General features: G+C 43.2%; 2 long non-coding RNA genes across 2 annotated transcripts; one reads left to right on the top strand and one right to left on the bottom strand.

Annotated features, from left to right (window-relative positions):
- Window positions 1–1,744: 1,744 nt before the first annotated feature.
- Window positions 1,745–3,103, bottom strand: LOC144761803 (uncharacterized). The gene is made up of 4 exons (XR_013595902.1): window positions 3,061–3,103; window positions 2,819–2,934; window positions 2,640–2,724; window positions 1,745–1,862 (listed from the first exon to the last, which is right to left on the bottom strand). It is a non-coding gene; the product is annotated as an uncharacterized LOC144761803 (long non-coding RNA).
- Window positions 3,104–9,683: 6,580 nt separating this feature from the next.
- On the top strand, window positions 9,684–10,858 carry LOC144761802 (uncharacterized). Its single transcript, XR_013595901.1, has 4 exons — window positions 9,684–9,756; window positions 10,353–10,437; window positions 10,564–10,679; window positions 10,774–10,858. It is a non-coding gene; the product is annotated as an uncharacterized LOC144761802 (long non-coding RNA).
- Window positions 10,859–19,614: the final 8,756 nt, after the last annotated feature.

Genomic DNA, 19,614 nt, shown 5'->3' with positions numbered 1-19,614 from the left:
CCAAAACTATTCGCAGATGGACCACAAGAACAGGAGGGACAAAACAGAGCGGCCCACCGCCCAACCCTGCAGACGCCCCGACAGGCCCCCGAGAAGCCAGCTAACTGAACAATAGACACTACAGCCAGATCGGAGGCCACCAAAACGGCATCCCCAGAGGCCTGGAAGGTGTGGCACAGGGTCAACGGCCGCAACCCTGAAATCCCCAACCACCGAGGGCAGAGAGAAAGACGCAGGAACCAGCCACAACAGGACACCAAGGGAACAAAAAGCAACAGGAAGCCAGGGCATAACCCAAGTGGCTAGCACCGGCAAGCCAATTCTACAGCACAGCTTGCCCCAGGGGAAGGCAGGCACAGAATAAGGCCAGGGGAAAGGGCAATGAGGCCGTCCCAGCTCCCAGCCATGCCAGGCACAGAACTGCTGACCCCCAGGGGCCCAAAAGACCCACACCAAAGCAAGGCGCAAAGGGACCTGAGAAAGGAAAGCCAAAAAGGACCACCAGCAGACCCTCAAAAGGAGACCCCCAAGACCCCTCGAAGGCAAGCCCCCCCAGGAAGTTTCCAACCAGGAGACAAGGTTAGGGTAGGCACTACGAACCCAACTGGCACAGGCCAATGAGGGGCTAAACAAAGGCACAGTAAGCCATGACAAACAGAGGCTGAGCTAAGGTCCCACCACTAGACTGGGGACACCATAACCCAAGGAAGAATGAGCCTGAAGGGCACACAGGTGCACAACCCACGAGGGTGCAGAGACCAGAAGAGGGACAAGGCAGAAACCAGACCCAAGCAGACACAGACACAGCAGGGCCCCCAAAAACCCAGGAAGACCAGGGACAGAGGCACAAAATCAGCCCCTGATCCACGCACGCTGGCCAGAAAAACCCAGTAGGAAGGTGCGCAGAAACCCCAAGGGACCAAGCCAAGTGGCAAGACCAAACCTCAAGCAGAAAGTGACAGAACCCTGCCAACACCGCAGGGACCCATAACCCGGCCACAGAAACACCAGGGACACAGCAGGCAGAAACGATGCCACGATAAACAGAGACCACCCAACAGAAGGCAGGGACTCCAGGAAAAACAAAACACAAAAGCCCCAGACCCTTGCATTCCACAGCGAAAAGAAAGGGGAAGAAAAACTGCCACCTGGGGCCATCAGACCCCCGAAAGCACTGCTGCCAAAAGAACTGCCCCACCAGCCAGCCCTCGCAAGCTCCAAAACCAGATCGGCAGGGCAAAGCAAAACAAAAAAATGGCCCAAAGGCAACCAGTTGCCCCAAGGGCACCCACGGCACCCAGAGCGCAGCCCGAGGCACCCTCCACCAAACACCAGCAGTAACGCAAGGCTAGAGCAGAGGCACAGCCCGGCGACGGGGAACAACAGGTCCCCCAATCAGAAGCAAAACCTGGAAAAGTCACGAAAAAAGCAGGGGAAAACCCCCCTCAGGGCAGGCAGACACCAAACCGCACTGACTGCCACACCAATTGCCCCTCCAGCCAGCTATAAGCAAAAGGAGCCACAAAGGCTGATGCGAAAAGACGACCTACAACACCTAGCCCCCACCGGCAGCAAAAGACCTGGCAGCTGGGAGGCTGAGGATCCCTAAAAACGGCCAAGGCAAGGAACAAAAAGAGGGAAGACAAAAAAACAGATACAAGCGAAGAACAGAGAGGCAACAATATAGTCTACAGTATATATTAAGTAATTTTCAGGAGAATGTTCATCTATGTTCACACAAAAAAGAGAGAGTAATGATCCTTCAAGCGATTCTTCAAAAACTTGTTTTATTTCAATCTTCAAACATGATCTTGACAGAGATGACAGCCAACGCGTTTCGCCCAAATTGGGCTTCCTCAGGGCTGTAAATATAACCGTACAATAATCAGGATATGGAACAACTAATTTTTTATATAAAAAAAAATGTAATTAATTCAACATTATGAGGCTCATAGCATTTTCTATTGCATTAGTGTACACACATGCCCTAATAACATACATATCCAATATGATGAAGAACCAAAAGAGGAAGGAAACACAGGGGGTGGGGGGGTGTCTCAAGACCTTACATTATCACATAATACAAACAAATGGAAAGGAGATATATTGCATAATATAAAAACGGTGAAATTCAATCAGAATGTGCACAGGACTGAGTAATTCACCCACACAACCTAAATGGGTCACGTTTAGTGAATCGTGCTTTTACATTCATAGACATTAATCCATAATACCTATTGTAAATACATGAAGTAAAATCAAACTTAACAATAAAAGAAATAAGGGTCACAGACTGGAAAGAAGTCCCAATACAAATAAAGAAGCCAGAAAAAATATAGTTGAAATGGGAGATGATGAGAGAAGAAAAATGGAAAATGCAAAATACAGACAACGAAAAAAACAGACAACGAAAAAAGCGAAAAAAACCAAAAAACCATCAGCTGTAACTACACAGGAAAAAATATGATGTACGTAAAAAGTTCATACCGAAGAAACCACACAGAGAGAACATGAGAACCCACCGAGTTAAGTCTGTGATAGATTTTTGCGCCTGATGAATAGCCTGTCTGGAGCCTAAGCTGTGGATCTGACACCTCACAGAAAGTAAAGAAAATCATTACCAAAGCATATGAACTCACCAAAATAATTTTATGAGTATCAAGAGGAACTTCAGAATGATGTCACAACGAGGATAAGCCTAATTCTTCGGTATTGAATTAGAAGCTGTAAAATAAAATAGCACATCAATTGTGCGTCCACCAATCAAATCACAAAGTACCAACCAGCCCTATATTATACAGGTAAGAAATTATTCTACCTGTCTATGAGTAAAACAGTCCACGCGTTTTCCTATTCAGTGATGGATGCCAGCAAGCATTATACATGAACACGGCATTGATGCAGGAAAAACTTTTTCTTTACAAAACGATTTTTCTGTTTAGAAACATTAGATAAAAAGGTAAGTTTGGTCCAACATACCAAGATCACCAAAAAATAGATTATATGATTGAAAACAGTAAAAAAGCGAAAACTAGATCTTTTCAATGCACTAACAAGTACCTCCAATTCATATAGTGGTTAGGTCTGAACCGGTAGTGCACGGTTTCCGGGTGGACACTATAATAGGTGTCACTGGATAAAATGCTGCAAAGAAAAACACGCAGGATAAATTTGTAGGATGAGTAAGGCTAGATTATTAGAGCAAAATGCTAGAAACTTATATCTGCATTAGTTTTAAAATGTATCTAAATAAACTGCTAAAAAATTCATTCAAGCAGCATGAGAAGACATCGCCACACTATTGTCACTATAATAGAAGACAATCCTGTTGCACATAAAATAATAGTGCAGTCACAAGTGACAAAGATGCTTGGAAAAAAGGCAAAACAAATGATATCCTGTACCCTCGTGCATGCCCCCAGGACACTCTTGGTAACAATACAGCCAGTTTTGAATAAAACACCGTAAAAAACGGACCCCGAAGTATTAAAAAATACTGAGTATTTGCTCACACGTTCGTTGTGGGCCAACTTAGTTATAATCATGAGCTGGAAAAACTCGTAAATAGTCAGTACAATTATACCTGACAGACTTGAAGTTCGTGTAATCTTTCTAGTCATATAGCACGAGAGTGCTACCCTGTTTATGAAGCACCCAGTCGAAATCCGGCTGCTTGAGGACCTGCTGTCCTTCCGCAGAGCCATCAAGACTTTCTTGTTTTAGCTTCCTCTCCGTGGCACTGTTTCCTTGTTATGTTGTGTTGCTCGGTTGTCTCTGCGCCGGGATGCCCCTTCGCTGGGGTCGCTGAGCGCATTATAAATTGTTATAACATAACATAACATAACATAAGATGACAAGCAGTAATCCTACCCAGGCTGCGTTAAGGAGTTCCCCTGTACACAAACATCGTATAGCCCTTCCAATATTACTTACAGATAGGTCGCAAGGCGCGAGACATCCATCCAACACCCGGCCAGGAGCCCTCATGAAAGCAAGTCGAGTAGAAAACGCGCGAAACAAAAAACCAACGTGTCGGTCCTATATATATTGCAACCAATGAGTGCAAATTGCCAATTAATTAAAGGCAGAGATTGGTATTCAAATAGCGACCGTTACGTAGGATTTAGTCAGTTTATCCGAAAGGATAAAAACACACTTTTTTAAATTGCGCACTACAAAACCAAACGAAAACATTCCTTTGAAAACAAACTATTATGTTACTCTAGTTTAGACACAGTTTTTATAAAAAGAATATTGTTAGAATTAAAAACCAAATCAAAAATTTTTTCATTACGACCCAGAGGAGTCTCGAACCTATAACTAACCCAACCATGGATGTATAGTACCGAGTGTCTCACGCTAGCGGGACAGAAACACTTAGTCATTAGTTTTTCAACCCTATCTCAACCCACAAGATGTAACGGTAAGTTAGCGCCCCATGACGTGTTGATGGACAAAATCCACACCTATATCATAAAAAGGGTGGTTTGTAGGCAGACATCTTCAAAAAATACAAATTTTTTATAAACAGGATATTGGTAATGTGAAAAAAACGAAAATGTAATGGCCCACAGAGGTCTCGAACTCATAAATGACGCGACCATGGAAGTGTAGCACCGAGTGTCTCACGCTAACGGGACAGCACACTTGGTCGTTTGTTTTCCAACCTATTTCCCAACCTGCAAGTTGTATCGGTAAATTAACTACCCATGATATGTTAATACACAAAGAATCCACACCTATATCATTAGAAGGGTAGTTTAGAGGCAGACACCTTCATTAAATATACCCAAATAATGCACACTGCGAGAAAATGGCCCATATATCATAAAATTCAATACCATGTCCACAGTAGTATAACCTATAGCAGTCTCGAGCTTATTACGATTATGACTAGAGGCACACTCAGCCGAGTTTATTGCGCCACTGATCCACATGTTTTCAGGTTGTTATTGCCCCCTCACAATTCCACATTGAGAATTTCAATTATAAAAAACTCAAAGAACGCTTTAGCAAGACTATTCTGAATACCATCAAGAATGCCACGGCACGCCTGGTCCGGATCACGATATAAGGATCCATAGCAGTCAGGAAAGATAAGAAAGGGGGGAAAGCAGGAGAAACTAGAAACGAAGAGTTGAAGCAAAAGAACCATAACTCTAAGTACACATTTTCATATAAGTTTGTGGATCAATTCATTTACATGGTAAAAAAACCTTGATACTAGACATGAATGTATAGCCATAAAACCGATGTCGACAGGATGTATTGATACAACTATGAACATTTCGCTCCAATAGTAAGTAATACAGATATGCCCTGCTTGAGTATCACAATTTCTATGCCAAACATCTGTTTAAAGTGTAACAATATCCACTCGTTAATATCAGATAATATGGAGACCGATTTAAATACCAATCTGGGCCAGTTGGTTAAAGAAAAAAATGCATCTCACTATCAGAATTTAGACCAGCTACAGTCGCTCTCAATTTGCAGATCCAGGTTGCCTCTAGTTGACGTAAGCGCAACAATCTATTACCGCCTCGTCTGTCTATAGGTACATGATCAATTGCATGAAATTTGAAGTTGGTCTTGGATATTGTGGATGAACATATATGTGACCCTAATGCATTTGTTCTGTCATTATTCTGAGCAGCCCGACGGTGTTCCTGTATGCGGACCCTGAGTTGTCGCACGGTACTCCCCACATATATTTTCCCACAATTGCATAGTATTACATAAATTACATATGTGGATTGTTAACGATCAGATAAATTAATTACAAGATTCACAGTATTCTCTGAGTTCATGTCAATAACTTGACATGAACTCAGAGAACTCAGAGAATACTGTGAATCTTGTAATTAATTTATCTGATCATGTACTTACTACACCGGAAATGTCTTTGCTAAATAAAGGTTTGGGTTTTTGTGCATCCTACAAAGGTGTCTTCTCTGATATTCATGCTGATCTTTTTAAATTCGCTAGAAATGTAAAGTTAAAATGTCATTTTTCTACAAATGATTATCAACAAAGTGCGGTTGTGGCACATGAGGCAGTCCCTAACTGCATGACGGTAGAACATCTAAAAGTAGTATCTCTCTTGACCTCCCTGAATGAAGAGATGGAGATACCATTAGAAGGGTTGGCTCAGGAATTAGATATACAACAAGATCTTTCCCTAGATTCTCAACTTCATCCTAGAAGCAAGTTTATACCACAAGGCACTCATGTCACCAGTGTTGACGTCTTCCAAAAGTTGGTAACAGAGGATCTGTACAAATTAGAGGACCGCTACATTGCGGGGAAAGGCACAAAAAAATGTGAATTTATCCAGTGAAGAACATAGAGCTTTGTACAACCTCAAGAACGACCCCTCCCTTGTCATCCGGGAGGCTGACAAGGGAGGAAATGTGGTCGTCATGAATAAGATCGACTATGATAATGAGGCATTTCGACAATTAAGTGACAAACAATGCTATAGTAGAATTAGTGGCAATCCAATACCAGAGGCCACTCTAAATATCAATATGCGACTAATGCATTGGAAGGAAATAGGACTTCTGTCAGAACCTGAATATCGGTATCTAAAAATTGCCTCACCACGTTCTGCCTGTCTCTACCTATTACCTAAGGTGCATAAAAAAGCTGACTTTCCCCCAGGTAGACCCATCATTTCTGGGAACGGGTCCCTGACTGAAAATCTATCTGAATTCGTTGATCTATTCTTGAAACCCTTTGTTGTCAATCTCCCATCATTTGTTGAGGACACTAAGGATTTCCTCAACAAAATTGAGGACTTACAATGGGACGACTCCATGTTACTAGTAACAATGGATGTTGTTTCATTGTACACTTGTATTAAGAAAGAGTTTGGCAGACTGGCAATTGATAACTTCCTGTGTACCAGAAGTGCTACCTTGTTGGAACACAATGGGATGTTATTGGAAATGATCGACTTGATTCTCAATAACAACTTTTTTCTTTTTAATCAAATGTGGTTCAAACAAGAACAAGGGACCGCAATGGGTTAGAAATGTGCGCCGTCCTATGCGAATTTATTTATGGGATGGTTCGAGCGAATTCATGTATGGTCCCGTAATGCGAGCCAATACACATGTGATGTACACTTTTGGGGACGATATATAGACGATGTCTTTATAATCTGGACCGGGTCAAGAATGAATCTTGACTCTTATTTTGAGTATCTTAACAACAACCCCTTCAATGTGAGGTTTACAATCAATTGTTCCAAGAAAAAAATTCAGTTCCTTGACCTTGAGGTGTATGTAGAAAATAATAAACTTTCTACATCACTTTACAGGAAAGAGACGTCAGTAAATAGTACTCTTCACTGTAATAGCGCACATTCAGAGAGCACTAAGAACGCAATCCCTTTTGGTGAATTAATTCGTGTTCGCCGAAATTGCAGTGAGGATCTTACTTTTGAGAAACACGCATCTGAAACCATGCGACGTTTCAAACAGAGAGGTTATCACAATCAGGTTCTGAATTCTGCCTATGAGAAAGCTAAAAAAGTGAACAGGAAAGATCTGTTAAGACCTAAGACTACACAAACACGAAAAGATTGCAGAAAGTTGTCGTTTATCACCACCTTCTCACAACTTAATCAGGAGGTATACAAAATACTATACAAACATTGGAAAGTCTTGTTGGGAACCCCAGGAGTGGGATCACTGTTGGGTGAAAAACCAGGAATAACATATAGGAGATCAGGCACGTTGCGAGAAGCCTTATGTCCCAGTTATACAGCTACCAAAAGTGTAAACAAAAGGTGTTGGCTGAGTCAATCGAGAGGTTTCTATGTTTGTGGAGATTGCAGTATATGTCATATGGGCATGAACAAAACCTTCCGGTTTTCATATAACAGCGCCTATATCCATGACATTAACTTCTTTTTGAATTGTCAATCCACATATGTAATTTATGTAATACTATGCAATTGTGGGAAAATATATGTGGGGAGTACCGTGCGACAACTAAGGGTCCGCATACAGGAACACCGTCGGGCTGCTCAAAATAATGACAGTACAAATGCATTAGGGTCACATATATGTTCATCCACAATATCCAAGACCAACTTCAAATTTCATGCAATTGATCATGTACCTATAGACAGACGAGGCGGTAATAGATTGTTGCGCTTACGTCAACTAGAGGCAACCTGGATCTGCAAATTGAGAGCGACTGTAGCTGGTCTAAATTCTGATAGTGAGATGCATTTTTTTCTTTAACCAACTGGCCCAGATTGGTATTTAAATCGGTCTCCATATTATCTGATATTAACGAGTGGATATTGTTACACTTTAAACAGATGTTTGGCATAGAAATTGTGATACTCAAGCAGGGCACATCTGTATTACTTACTATTGGAGCGAAATGTTCATAGTTGTATCAATACATCCTGTTGACATCTGTTTTATGGCTATACATTCATGTCTAGTATCAAGGTTTTTTTACCATGTAAAAGAATTGATCCACAAACTTATATGAAAATGTGTACTTAGAGTTATGGTTCTTTTGCTTCAACTCTCCGTTTCTAGTTTCTCCTGCTTTCCCCCCTTTCTTATCTTTCCTGACTGCTATGGATCCTTATATCGTGATCCGGACCAGGCGTGCCGTGGCATTCTTGAAGGTATTCAGAATAGTCTTGCTAAAGCGTTCTTTGAGTTTTTTATAATTGAAATTCTCAATGTGGAATTGTGAGGGGGCAATAACAACCTGAAAACATGTGGATCAGTGGCGCAATAAACTCGGCTGAGTGTGCCTCTAGTCATAATCGTAATAAGCTCGAGACTGCTATAGGTGATACTACTGTGGACATGGTATTGAATTTTATGATATATGGGCCATTTTCTCGCAGTGTGCATTATTTGGGTATATTTAATGAAGGTGTCTCCCTCTAAACTACCCTTCTAATGATATAGGTGTGGATTCTTTGTGTATTAACATGTCATGGGTAGTTAATTTACCGATACAACTTGCAGGTTGGGAAATAGGTTGGAAAACAAACGACCAAGTGTGCTGTCCCGTTAGCGTGAGACACTCGGTGCTACACTTCCATGGTCGCGTCATTTATGAGTTCGAGACCTCTGTGGGCCGTTAAAGTTTCGTTTTTTTCACATTACCAATATCCTGTTTATAAAAATTTTTTATTTTTTGAAGATGTCTGCCTACAAACCACCCTTTTTATGATATAGGTGTGGATTTTGTCCATCAACACGTCATGGGGAGCTAACTAACCGTTACATCTTGTGGGTTGAGATAGGGTTGAAAAACGAATGACTAAGTGTTTCTGTCCCGCTAGCGTGAGACACTCGGTACTATACATCCATGGTTGGGTTAGTTATAGGTTCGACACTCCTCTGGGTCGTAATGAAAAAATGTTTGATTTGGTTTTTAATTCTAACAATATTCTTTTTATAAAAACTGTGTCTAAACTAGAGTAATATAATAGTTTGTTTTCAAAGGAATGTTTTCGTTTGGTTTTGTAGTGCGCAATTTAAAAAAGTGTGTTTTTATCCTTTCGGATAAACTGACTAAATCCTACGTAACGGTCGCTATTTGAATACCAATCTCTGCCTTTAATTAATTGGCAATTTGCACTCATTGGTTGCAATATATATATAGAACCGACACATTGGTTTTTTGTTTCGCGCGTTTTCTACTCGACTTGCTTTCATGAGGGCTCCTGGCCGGGTGTTGGATGGATGTCTCGCGCCTTGCGACCTATCTGTAAGTAATATTGGAAGGGCTATACGATGTTTGTGTACAGGGGAACTCCTTAACGCAGCCTGGGTAGGATTACTGCTTGTCATCTTATGCTTCATAAACAGGGTAGCACTCTCGTGCTATATGACTAGAAAGATTACACGAACTTCAAGTCTGTCAGGTATAATTGTACTGACTATTTACGAGTTTTTCCAGCTCATGATTATAACTAAGTTGGCCCACAACGAACGTGTGAGCAAATACTCAGTATTTTTTAATACTTCGGGGTCCGTTTTTTACGGTGTTTTATTCAAAACTGGCTGTATTGTTACCAAGAGTGTCCTGGGGGCATGCACGAGGGTACAGGATATCATTTGTTTTGCCTTTTTTCCAAGCATCTTTGTCACTTGTGACTGCACTATTATTTTATGTGCAACAGGATTGTCTTCTATTATAGTGACAATAGTGTGGCGATGTCTTCTCATGCTGCTTGAATGAATTTTTTAGCAGTTTATTTAGATACATTTTAAAACTAATGCAGATATAAGTTTCTAGCATTTTGCTCTAATAATCTAGCCTTACTCATCCTACAAATTTATCCTGCGTGTTTTTCTTTGCAGCATTTTATCCAGTGACACCTATTATAGTGTCCACCCGGAAACCCGTGCACTACCGGTTCAGACCTAACCACTATATGAATTGGAGGTATTTGTTAGTGCATTGAAAAGATCTAGTTTTCGCTTTTTTACTGTTTTTAATCATATAATCTATTTTTTGGTGATCTTGGTATGTTGGACCAAACTTACCTTTTTATCTAATGTTTCTAAACAGAAAAATCGTTTTGTAAAGAAAAAGTTTTTCCTGCATCAATGCCGTGTTCATGTATAATGCTTGCTGGCATCCATCACTGAATAGGAAAACGCGTGGACTGTTTTACTCATAGACAGGTAGAATAATTTCTTACCTGTATAATATAGGGCTGGTTGGTACTTTGTGATTTGATTGGTGGACGCACAATTGATGTGCTATTTTATTTTACAGCTTCTAATTCAATACCGAAGAATTAGGCTTATCCTCGTTGTGACATCATTCTGAAGTTCCTCTTTATACTCATAAAATTATTTTGGTGAGTTCATATGCTTTGGTAATGATTTTCTTTACTTTCTGTGAGGTGTCAGATCCACAGCTTAGGCTCCAGACAGGCTATTCGTCAGGCGCAAAATTCTATCACAGACTTAACTCGGTGGGTTCTCATGTGGTTTCTTCGGTATGAACTTTTTACGTACATCATATTTTTCCTTTGTAGTTATAGCTGATGGTTTTTTGTTTTTTTTCGCTTTTTTCGTTGTCTGTTTTTTTCGTTGCCTGTATTTTGCATTTTCCATTTTTCTTCTCTCATCATCTCCCATTTCAACTATATTTTTTCTGGCTTCTTTATTTGTATTGGGACTTCTTTCCTGTCTGTGACCCTTATTTCTTTTATTGTTAAGTTTGATTTTACTTCATGTATTTACAATAGGTATTATGGATTAATGTCTATGAATGTAAAAGCACGATTCACTAAACGTGACCCATTTAGGTTGTGTGGGTGAATTACTCAGTCCTGTGCACATTCTGATTGAATTTCACCGTTTTTATATTATGCAATATATCTCCTTTCCATTTGTTTGTATTATGTGATAATGTAAGGTCTTGAGACACCCCCCCACCCCCTGTGTTTCCTTCCTCTTTTGGTTCTTCATCATATTGGATATGTATGTTATTAGGGCATGTGTGTACACTAATGCAATAGAAAATGCTATGAGCCTCATAATGTTGAATTAATTACATGTTTTTTATATAAAAAATTAGTTGTTCCATATCTTGATTATTGTACGGTTATATTTACAGCCCTGAGGAAGCCCAATTTGAGCGAAACGCGTTGGCTGTCATCTCTGTCAAGATCATGTTTGAAGATTGAAATAAAACAAGTTTTTGAAGAATCGCTTGAAGGATCATTACTCTCTCTTTTTTGTGTGAACATAGATGAACATTCTCCTGAAAATTACTTAATATATACTGTAGACTATATTGTTGCCTCTCTGTTCTTCGCTTGTATCTGTTTAGTTAAGGTTCTTTAGCAGTGGACCTAAGAGGTGGGCAACTGTGGCAAATAAGGGTTTGCTTTGACTTGTGTGTATATACTAGGGTAGTGCATTTGTTGATTCCTACTGCTAAGTGTTGCGTGTTTGAAGACAAAAAAACACAATGCCGTACTCACCCCCGAATCAGACAGACACTGCACCACACCGTCTGCCTCCATAAGCCAGCCATGGGGCTCTCCACAACCCCAGAACAGGGCAACAGGCAAAACCTACACCGGCCACCAGGTACTCCAGGGGCATAACCAGCACAGCCACTGAGCCACCAACCACCCAAGGACTGCTGTCCATGACCAGCACGAGGCACCAGATGCACAGGGCTAACCAGAGAGCCACAGCTCCGTGGCTCACGCCAGGAACCCTAGAAAGCCCAACATCAAGCCTGCACAGGCAGGAATGGAAAACACATAGGTGGAAGGCCAAAGACACCAACGTCCTGACTGTGACCAAAAGAAATGAGCCAGACACTCAGAAAAGCAATAAAAAGAGGTGAGGAAATTCGCTATGCGATAGTCACCCCTGGGGCAAGCAGACTTCACACCTCACTGTCTGCCCCCACCAGCCAGCCCAGGCACACACCAACACTCCAGCGGTGGGCCAAAGTTAAACTGCCACAATGGTGCACCAGGCACTCCAGGGACATCACCAGGCCAGTCCCAAGCCACCATCCAGCTTTCAGCGCATCTTCCATCCCAGCCCAGCCACTAGGAAGATGCACCCTGCAACCTGGATCAGACCGGTAGGACCTGCGTACCAGCTGCAAAAAGCCGGCTGGCAACATCCACGCCTCCCAGCAAGCCCAGCAGACCAGGAGGTACCACGCAGCGCATCGAGAACGACCAAGCAGATCGAGGTGAACCGACAGAAGACTGCAGCAGGAGCTGCACCAGCAACCTCGTCCCATTCTGTCGGCAGACAAAAATAGAACAGGTGGAATGCTGGGTAGGTACTGGTTATGTACTCCTAGTGGAAGGGGGTGGGGTTAGGGATCCCAGTATTCCCCTGTTCTTTTTTCTGTCAGGGAGATGGTCATCTCCATAAGTAAGGAATGAGATGAGGACTGGAGGGACCTGAGGGTAACGTTATTTACCAAGGGCCTGATGTATGACTTTTTTTGCAGTCACAAAGGGATTTTAGGCCCGTTTGAGACTGCTACAACCGTGTGGCCCACGTACCAACCCTATTTTGCGAGTCGCTAATCAATTAGCGACTCGCAAAATAGTGTTAGCGACTTGCTATTCCAAGGGCATCCCTTCCTAATAGCGACTCTAAAACCTATGTGTGAATGTTTTGCAATGGCAATTGTGGTCGCAAAACACTCAGTTTACTACCCTTCTCAGAAGGGTTGTAAGGCACTCGCAAATGGGACGGGGTCCCCAGGGGACCCCTTCCTCATTGTGAATGCATGCACAATTATGTTTTTAGGGCAGGCAGTGGTCCCAGGGACCACTGCCTGCCCTTAAAAATGAAACTGAAAAGTTTCATTTGTATTTTTTTAAACGAATCACGTTTTCCTTTAAGGAAAACGGGCTGCATTCAAAAAAATAAAGGGCCAGATGTAGGTAATCCCATTTTACAGACTCTAAAATACCGAATTTTACCGAATCGGTATTTTAGATTGGGAAAATGGGATGTAGGAAAAAATTCGGTACAAAATACCGATTCGGTAAAATTTGGATTTTTCGATTCGGTATTTACTGATTCGGTAAATACCGAATCGGAAAATACCGATTCGGTAATACCCATTCACCCTATGGGCCTCCAGGCCCATAGGAATGAATGGGAATTACCGAATCGGTAAATACCGAATCGGTAAATACCGATTCGGAAATACAAAATACACCCAATTGTGCCTGTCAACCAATCAGGATCATCCACCACACCCCACAACAAAGCAACAGAGGAATAAACCAATCAAATGCATCTACCCCACCCCACTACCAGGAATTGGCCACACCCATGCAGGTGCAGAGTAACTGAACAGTCTGGAGAGCTGTGAGACACTGAGGAACAGGCTGCCCTGAGCTGAGCTGAGCTGCACAATGGAGTCCCAGGATTCACAGAGGGATGGAGCGGAGCGCAAAAGGAAACTGAAATTCAGCACAGCTGAACTGCGGGTGCTGGTGGAGGAGGTTGTGAGACACCACACCCAGCTCTTTGGTAAGCTGTCTCTGCATGTTGCAGAGTCTGTGAAAAGGAACACCTGGCTGGGGATCCAGTCCAAGGTGAATGCCATTGGGGTCACAACAAGGGAAATAGATGACCTGAAAAAACGGTGGTATGATCTTAGGATCATAACAAAAAAAAAGCTGCCAGCACATAAAAAAGAAGCCAGGGCCACAGGGGGAGGAAGGAACAGGGCACCTGCACTAACAGACCTGGAGCAGCTGGTGGAGTCCACCCTGGAGCAGCTGGTGGAGTCCACCCTGGAGCCAGAGAGTGTCCATGGGATAGGGGATGCTGACAGCTCAGCCAGAGCTGCAAAAAAACAAGGTAAGCTGCATGGACATCAATCCTCACCCCCTTCCCTGTCCTCCTTTCCCAATGTGTTTGTGTGTATCACACTCCAGTACAGGTTTTAGGATTTACGGGAGACGTAGTCAGAGAAACATACATCAATACATTCATAACAGAAAACAGCAAGGCATGCCACACACTACATCCAGAAGCAGTTGAGGACTATGCAATTGTGTGACAGGAATGTGATTTAATAATCACACACAGGTGTACATCCCACTGAGCCAATGTTCATATCTGTCCACAGGAGAGTCATCGCGCAGGACAGTGAAGAAAAAGGGAGGAGAGGGCACCGCCAATGGAGAGGAGTGAGGACGCAGGCACAAGTGTGGGGCAAAGTACTGATCCGCCACCTGCACCCACAGCACAGGCAGCAACAACACCAGAGCGACTCACCACAGCACAGCCTCTGTCGCCTCTGCTGTACGACTCACCACAGCAGGACCCACCAGCACTCTCCCCCACACCAACTACAGTTTCATCAGAACTGGTAAGGCCAAAGAGGCATGATGTGCCCCCTCTCAGGATCTTGGAGACGTCCAATGAGGATGATGGGGAGGGTGACACACAAACAGATCCACTGGAGGCAGACACCGCTGGGCAGCAGTCCGCATCTGAAGGTGTGGGTACCGGTGCCAGACGCTGAAGGGTACGGGAGAGAAGCGATGCTCAGGATGGAGAGGGTGTCTTCTGTGGGTTGGAGGCCACTATGGTCAAAGTGCAGCGCCTGCAAGCAAAGGGAATATTAGCAGTGCAGAAACAGGTGCGCCACTTAAATACCAAGATGGGCAACATTGACCGGGGGATTGGCTCCATGGCAGAGAGCATGAAAGACATTGCAGAGGGAATGAGGGACATGTCACAGTGCATGATGGCTCTCTGTGAGAAACTAGATTCTGACCACACAGAGACGTGCCGGAATAGGCAGTTATGCGGAAACAGTCCAAGGCCATGAACCGGCTTTGCTACAGCCACCTCCCCGCTATGTCGGCGCTCTGTCGCCATGCAAGATGGCATTGTGCACTGCTGCACGGACTTGTCTAGGGGGATGGGGAGAGTAGCCTCTGCCATGGAACTACTACTGACAAACCAGTCAGCCAACGCTGGGGGGATGTATGACATTACAACGCATGCTTTTACCACGCATGCCTCTACAACGCGGTATTTACAATGCATGCGCTTTGGGGTGCTGGATAGTGAATAGTTTAATTTACTATTCCAACTCCAGTCCCCGTGGATAGTAGGGAAGGTGTTGGATAGTAAAATAAATCTATTCCCTATCCTAGAGCGCCCCCCAGCGCAATGCATTGTAATGGTTTGCGTTGTAAAAGTTGCGTCGTAAAGGCACTGCGTGGTAAAAGTTGTGTTGTAAAGGATGTTTCCCACGCTGGGGACACAGGTGTGGGGGACACTGAAGACTCCACCAGCAGGAGAAGCTGTAGCACTCCCATACCCGACATTCGAAGAAGCAGCAGGTGCCAATCTGCTGACCCTGGCTCCACTGCCACCGTTGCCACCCAGCCTCAGGAATCCCGCACTGTTGTTGCTGGGCGCAAGCAATAATGCTGCCCACAGGACATGTCAGGGTGAAGTAACCTGTGACCACCCAGTGAGGTATTCAGACATTGAAGTAGCATGGTGTGCTATCAGTAAATTGCCGTAGTGCCCATTAAACTACGTCATTCACATACAAAGCCTGGCTGTGTCTCCTTACTTACGTAGAAATAGCTGCGTGTGATCTCTGCCCGTCTCAGTCTCCCATCTGTGGCTGGCGCTGCTCCTGCTGCATAGGGCTCTGGCTGTTCAGTTCCATCATCAATGTCCTCATGATATGTCATTTCCACTTCTGTGCCTTTCTTGATGGCAAGGTTGTGCAGCATGGCACAGGTCACAATGATCTTACAGCAGATGATAGGAGTGTACTGCCGTGCACCTCTGCTCTTGTGGAGGCAGCGGGACCTGCTTTTTAAAAGTCCAAATGTGCGTTCTACAATGCTGCGTGTTGCTCTGTGTGCCACATTGTAACGCCTCTCCTGGTAGATGGATTAAGGTAGGGGGTGAGCACAAAGGACCGCACAGCATAAGCGATATCACCTAGGTGGAAAAGAGATTGCCATTACTTACATACTCATGATACATTCATCTGCAGTAACTATCAGGGTGTGTCACAGTTATTTACCTAGCAGGTATCCTTCCCCAAAATCTCCAGCAGCAAGGTATGTGTAGATCCCACTGTTCTGGAATATGTAGGAGTCGTGGGTGCTCCCAGGGAATTTGGCCACAATGTCTGTTATGATGTTGCCAGCGTTGCATATCACCTGTACATTGATTGAGTGTGTTGACTTCTGGTTCCTGTATATGTATTCTCTGGCTGCAGGTGGGCAGATTGGGATGTGGGTGCCATATATACAGCCTATGACGTGAGGGAAGTATGCCAGTTGATAGAAATCAGTTTTGGTCTTCACCAGTTCCGCATGTGTGTCAGGGAAGCTAATGTAATGATGCATTCTCTGCATCATGGCCTCCAGGAACTTCCTGAAGAAACGGGACAGGCAGCTCTGGGACACCCCACCTACCGCAGCAATCACACTCTGGTAACTCCCAGATACATTTGCAATATCGTGGGTTGGAAAAGCATAATCCTCTGCCTGTAGACTTGCTCCTCCCCTTTCCAGACCCTCTCTCCTGCTGCCTGTAGCCGTAGTCGCCTTGCAATGACGTTGAATGCTGCCATTCTGGTCATACTGTTGCATTTAAGGGCCTTTTTTATAGCCTGCACCTGGTTACCACCTGCTTTCACTCCATGGTAAATACCGACTCTTAAATTCCGAATTTCTATTTTTGAGGATTCCTACATCTCAATGGTCATTTTTTACCATTTCTTATTTACCGATTTGGTAAATAAGAATTCGGTAAATAAGAATTCGGTACCTTTCGAGTTGGTAAAATACCGACTCGTGTTTACAGAATCGGTCTATTTTTGGCTCCTACATCTCAAGAAGCCAATTCCGGTCGGTAACAGCCGAAATTCTGTATTTTTGGCCGTTACCGACCGGTATTTGGCTACCTACATCTGGCCCAAAATGCTTTATTTAAAAGCAGTTCCAGACATGGTGGTCTTCTGACCCCAGCAGGCCATCATCCCTGGGAGTGCTAGCCATTCCCAAAGGGGTCGCAAATTGTGACTGCCTCATTAATATTCATGAGGCATGCAATTTGCAACCCCATTGGGAATCGCAAACATAGCATTTTGCGACTCATAAATTGCGACTCACAATTTGTCGCAATTTGCGAGTCGCAAAATGCTATGGTCGTACATCTGGCCCCAAGAGCGGTAAATAACACCTATACTTGTAATCAGGCCATAAGCCTCTAAATCACGATTAAGTGGACTGTGCTGGGGGTTGCGCTCCAGTTTTCAGCACAGCAGTCATGCTGTGATTTAAATAGTATGGTATGGGTCTTAATACAGTGCATATTACCGCTGGTGAGGCGCTAAAATAGGTATTATACAGTTACACACAGGTATAGAACATGGATGTTGCTTCCTGCTACCATCGCGACAGCAGGTGCAGTGGCACAGGGGCCCAGAGACCTGAGGGGGCCCAGGACCCTGATTATTTCTGTATTTTATGTCAAGCAGCAGCCCTGGGGAGGGAGGGGTGGCGCACTTTTCTTCCCTTAGACACTGGCTATGCTACCCGTAGGAGCGCGCGCATCTGAAACACTATCATTTCTTTATTCCTTATCAGTAAGGAGGTCAACCCTGAGAACCAGCGGGCAGGTTTATAGATATTGTGACGTTTCTTGGCAACACTTTTAGTGATTGTGCATTTCATGGAGCGAGAAGGCTGGGGAATCAGATTAGAGCGACTTGACAGCCGCAGGAGAGCAAACACTTTCCTCTCCCTGTCAAAGAAATGTATTACAGGAATCTTTGCATAAGTTCAAATCTCAGGTCATTTATATGCAAAGCCCAATTTTTCTTGCTACTGAAGATTAAATCGGAAGCTTTGCTGAAACGGCCTGATGGCAAATTACCAAGTTATTTGTCAGTCAAGATATAAATGTCCCTGAATCAAAACATGTCAGAAATTCACAGTGTTGGCGAAAGAAAACAAACTATTCGCCTAGCCTTTCTTGAACTGTGAATGTTCACATTTGGCAGACACTCTCACACGGTGCTTGCTGTATTGGCTTGGCAATACATTTACTGGCCACAAATTAAAAAGGGAAAATGCATATCTAAAATTGTAGTTATGATTTTTAAATTATCCTAAATACTGAGCCTGTTTGCTGAACTCGTGAGTTAGTTTAAAATATTGTGAAGCATAAGAAAGACTTCACCTCGCTATACCCACATAATTGATAACAGGGTGCTCTTTATAGGAGAACGTTGAAGAGCAATTTATTAAAAATACATTAGTGAATTAATGAATACATGCCTAAATAAGGTATCTACTATGGTAAAGGGCAAAGTTGACTGAATGTAGAACTGATTGAGTGAATGTATAATTGAATTCACGAGTCCATAATTGAATAGATGAATGCATGCAAGATAAAACACTTGTGTGGATAAATAATAGTATATTGAATCTCTCACTATGCATTTGAATGGAAAGACATAGACGTGTGCTGGATGGATTGGTGAATGAATTTGTCAGTTTGTAAGATTGAGCACATGGAATGTTGACTGGTGCAAATCAATTATGATATTATTAAAGAAGTAGTTGAAGAAATGTGTAAACACTTCACAAATACACTTGTGTTTTACAGATTGATTAAATGAGGGAATTCGTGAAATGTCTGATATTTAGGACATCAGATTAGATAGGCGGCTGAGATATTGAAGCAGGTTTGGCTGCAGCCCTTCCCTTATTCTAGCCCTTTACCGAAAGATTGTTTCCTCATTCCTGTTACAATGACTATGCTTGAGAAAGCGTAATGCAGGTGGAGCCAGTTCTGTGCTGTCAGTAACACCACATGCAGTGATGCAGTTGTGTTGCATTTGTTTTCACAGTGCTGCGTTTTGCTCTTGTTGTCTATTTTATGTCACTTAGAACACCTCGATAAAAAAGATTCCAGCTACTCAGTGTTGCCAATCTGCAGTTCTACACCTATGGCTTCCTTTCAAAGCTATTTCCATGCACAACCGAATAAAAATCCAGGTGAATCCAGGTATTCACTCCAATGACATAACACTTTTGTTATTGAACCAAGAAAA

The sequence above is a fragment of the Lissotriton helveticus genome, chromosome 6, assembly GCF_964261635.1.
Source record: "Lissotriton helveticus chromosome 6, aLisHel1.1, whole genome shotgun sequence".
In the NCBI taxonomy this organism is placed as follows: Eukaryota; Metazoa; Chordata; class Amphibia; order Caudata; family Salamandridae; genus Lissotriton; species Lissotriton helveticus.
Note: the sequence above shows the minus strand (reverse complement) of the source record. Positions and strands in the feature narration are given on the sequence as shown.